Genomic DNA, 4,777 nt, shown 5'->3' with positions numbered 1-4,777 from the left:
TCCAAACCTAGGCGGACCTACCTAGGTGTGCAGCCAGGAACGGACTGTAGTGTGTTTATCTAGGTACCTATATTGATACTCCTATTTCTGACCCTTGTCCGGTTATTAATTCACTAATGTCCATACACCGGCACAGAAACCCGTTTTCAGATTAGGTCATAGCGCATGCTGTCACATTTACAAGCACTATCCCTCCAGCCCCCTAGAAAGCACACCGAGTTCTCAAAACAAATCAAACCTCCAGCAGACCTGGGAAATCCCCCGCAGCTATTGTTTTGATTTCGCTCGAGAACTCCTGCAAAGAATGTAAGAACGACCAGTCCTTATGACATTCTTACTGACGTCCTTATGTCCATCCTTACGTCAAACTCGGCACCTTTCAGGTATAAATATACCAACGCTGCCCTAAGCAGAGACACGGTGGTGACGAGCTTGGAGCAGCGCTACTTGCCGGAGAGCCCAGCTGATGCAGAAAAGCCCACGGACGCTGCCCCTCCCTTTTGACGCGTTGAGAGAGACGCTGCCTTTTCTCCTGCCGAGAAATCCAGCCTCCGGCGTTTCCAGCCGCCCTCGCGGGTAACTGGGATATCGAGTCCTGTGACAGAGATACCAACCCTCCAGCCTTCTAAATCCCAGGTACTGAACTGACTAACCCCTTACAGAGAATTCTTGAGTCAGATCCTTGGCAAAACAAACTTAACTTAAACTGCTACTTACTTACTCCCTCCCAAGTATTAGGCTTAGGTCAGGTACACCGGGGTAGGCGTAGTTAGAAGCACCAGTTGAGAGCGATTAGTCAATGTATATATGTATGTATATCTTTTATCCATTTTAAGTATCATATGGCTAAGAAACCATATAAATGCTTTTACAGTATTATTTTATAATTCTGTTTTTACTGTATGCACTTTACTTAACTATAAGTATTGCAATAATAGCGATTAATTTCTCTTGTATGAGAAAAAGAGACTGATCAATAAATAACATCTTTTATTGAACCACGCCCATCTCTTATTTCTCTACAAACTGGTGAAACTAAGAATGCACGTACTGACTGAGTAAAATAGTTGTCTTTTGTTTTCACACGACTCTAGAGATATACTCTTGATTAGGGGAGAGCAAAGTTGTCATGTTCTATGGTTGTCAGAAACTAAATCCCTTCTTGTCTATCCAGGGAGGTTAAACTCCTCCTCGCTTATTCGAGAAAGTTTCTAGTGAACTCTGAGCTAGCTGGCACACATAACTTTAAGTCTAATATCGTCAGTAGAAGACCTAGTTAACCACAGTCCTACGTCTATACTATTGAAGATATTATTCCAATGCGCAGAGCCTATTGGGAAAATAGGAACTACACTACATGGCGCCCAACGGTTTGGATAGGCGATAAATCTAACGCAAGACATTAGAGTAACTCAGTCGTGCTTTTTCACACAGACCCTTTTTTCCATAAAACTCCAAAGACGTCTGGAGTGGGTGAAAGGTTAAATCCGCCAAACTTAGTAGGAGGAGACTCCTATGTATGGTTTTTGGTTTATTCAACGTTGAAGGATAGAGTGTTCCAAAATATTGTGCACCTAATCTTTGTTTCCGTGGAAACCTGATTTGCAACAAAAACCCTTCTTGACAGTAAAATGTCAGAAACTGAGGGAGATAGGGAGACAGCTAGAGTAGCAGCTCAACTCCTAGCGGAAGACACAAGTCTCGTACAGCAAGACCCGGATGCAATACTCATCCCGGTCAGCATAAGAAAAACTATAACCTTAAAACTTATAGAAAATGGACTGACACCAAGAGGTGGTACAGTCATATTCGTAATTGAGGCACACGAATATCGGCAGACAGAGGTATTCTATTCATGGATAAATTTTCCAGCAGCAAACACTGTAACAAAGGAGTTCCATTATTACAAGATAGAGGAACCTCCGGATGAGTACACCCCTTTCGAGGAGGTGGAAATACCACTCAAATACCAAGAGCACCTGCTCTGGTTTAAAGGCGCCCTAAAACATAATGATCACATCACCAGGCTCGGTCCACTAGGTAGACCAGGAGCAACGTGGCCGGTTCTAGCCAGCTACACACCACATCCAGACATTGAAAAAATGTCAATACCAGAACTTTTCACACAGTTAAAACAACTGATTAAAATACACAAACAACTAGTCCAATATGTAATGTGGACTTCAACAGTCCAAACAGCTATTAAAATTCCACAGCTGACCCCTCATCATGGGAACACAAATAAAATCACACCACAGAACATACAGTCCTGTCTAGGTAAAGTACCCATTAAAAGGGAACAAATTCCATTCTGGTTAGCACAGAAAATCACTCAAATAGAGGCGGTATTTCCAGATACCACCCCTGTGGAGAAACACAGAATTCTGACTATCTGCCTTCCAATGGGGATCGCACCACATGTGGAGGACTGTGACACTTGGGGTACAGTCTTTGCTTCCATTTACACAAAAACACATGGTGTTCCGTCCATGGCGGTAATACCAGAGGTGCTAAAACAGATTCAAAATGAATACGGTCCAGAACCTGCTTTAACTCTGGGTATGAAATTACTGAAAGACTTCAAGCAGGTCTCGGCAATATTACTAGCAAACATAAAGGGGGAAGCAGCAAATGTGGCAATCCGCCAGAGATTGAAGGAAACAGATATAGCAGAACAACCATTTGAACTTGCCAGAATCATAGAAAAATCCTATGAAGAACTAGGAAGAGATAGTTTGGGTGGGAAACCAGTGAAACCCCAACTAATAGAAAATCCTGAAAAGGTATTTATTAAAAATAATCTAAACACTTCAAAAAAGAACTGGGATGGAAATAAACAATCCACTCCCAAAGAAAAAAGATTCCAGTCCAGAGGAAGGTCTCCTCGGCGGAGAGAAAGATCTCCGGACCAAGGACACAAGTCTCCCCAGAGGGAGCCCTCTGAGAAAAAATACAACCTTAGAAATAGGGATAATTTGAAGAAACCTGATAGATATCAAGATATTGATACACGTCCCTCTCGATCTTTTCAGACTTCCTCGCAGAAATCGGAAAGAAGAGGACGGTCAGAACACAGGGAAGAGCACGTCAAGTCCAAAGACAAAGAACCTGCTCATCAAAGTAAAAAGTTACAATTTCCAAAGAAGAAGGTAGCCAGCATTAAAATAATCAAACATGCCGAGGATCCTGAGGACTCAGCTGAAAAACGGAGAGTGGGCTCAGACAATGCTAGACAGCGCAGCAGAAGTGAGCATAGCTCGCAAGATCCTGATGAATCATCTGGAGACAGTGGACACGAATGAGTACATTCAGGTGGAAACTGCAGATACCAGAGTTAGCAAACCTCATAAAATATATGAAATAACTTTACGTATAGAGGGAGATAAGACTAGGAAAATAAGGGGTCTATTTTGGGATAATCTCTCCAAGGGCTATGACATCCTTCTAGCTGAAAAAGACTGGCCACCTGAGTTTGTCAGGGAGTGCCCTCATGGCGAAGAAATGATTATGCCTGCCTTCTCAAATCATATTCCAATTCATAAAAAATATACACTTGCAAGAAAGTGGGCAGTAGCACAGGCTCCTGCACTATATAAAAATCATGTGGGATGGGATGAGGACTCTCCTCCTCACAAGATCCAGTTAAAATCTCAACCGACTGCACAGAGGCAGTACCCAATTAAGCAAGAAGCTAAAAAACAGGTCAGGGAGATCTTAGATCAACTTGAATACCAGGGGGTGATTGAAACATGCACCTCACAAATGAACAATCCTTTGTTTCCTGTCTCCAAACCAGATGATTCATATCGTCTAGTTTTGGACTACAGACACCTTAACTCATGCTGCAAAACGTTTGCAGTACAAAACTCACACAGTGCGGCACTAAAGAATAGCATAGTGCGCAAAAAATACAAAACAACATTAGACATCTCTAATGGATTCTTTTGTCAAAATATAGCACCAGAAAGCAGATATTTGACCGCTTTCTCAATAAATGGCTCGCAGAAAATTTCTGTCGTTTGCCCCAAGGGTTCAAGAACAGCCCGGGATTATTCTCAGCAAGAGTAACAGAGTTACTACAAATATATGATGATGAGGCATTATCTTATGTCGATGACATCTATCTAACAGATGATGACTTGGATACTCACTTGAATAGAGTGAACACCATAATACTTGGGTTTGCAGCAGAGGGTTACAAATTCAACTTCAAGAAGTCAAGAATTGCCCATCTTACTGTCCTATTTTTAGGATATGAATTATCAAGTGAAGGCAAAAGCCTGGCTGACAATTTCCTAGAGAAATGTGCTGTAATCCAAGCACCTAGAACATTGAAAAACTTGCAAGCAATTCTAGGTTTCCTGAATTTCGGAAGAACTTACATTATAAACTATGCAGAGAGGGTTAAACCTCTCTATGATCTAATAAAACCAGATTTTAAAAGAATCAATTGGACTCAAAAACACACAGAAATTTTGAGATCTTTACAAACAGACATGTTAGTTAAAACAAAACTGCAAACACGCGATAACACACGCAACCTTGTGATTCGAGTCATCCCAGGAAGATGCGGATTCACATACCTAACCTCTAATGAGGGAGAAAAGGTACCAATAGCATACAAATCACATTTGTACACAGAAGCTGATAAACATTTAGCATTAAGGAAAACATTGTACACGCGGTTCAAACAGCTGTAGCAAGAGAAAGATACCAAGCTGACGGCAGACAGATTACAGTCAGAACAGCAGAATCGGCCTTTGAGGCATTAACAAGC

This window comes from Lissotriton helveticus, chromosome 3_1 (genome assembly GCF_964261635.1).
Source record: "Lissotriton helveticus chromosome 3_1, aLisHel1.1, whole genome shotgun sequence".
NCBI classification, from domain to species: domain Eukaryota; kingdom Metazoa; phylum Chordata; class Amphibia; order Caudata; family Salamandridae; genus Lissotriton; species Lissotriton helveticus.
This window is presented reverse-complemented; position numbering follows the sequence as displayed.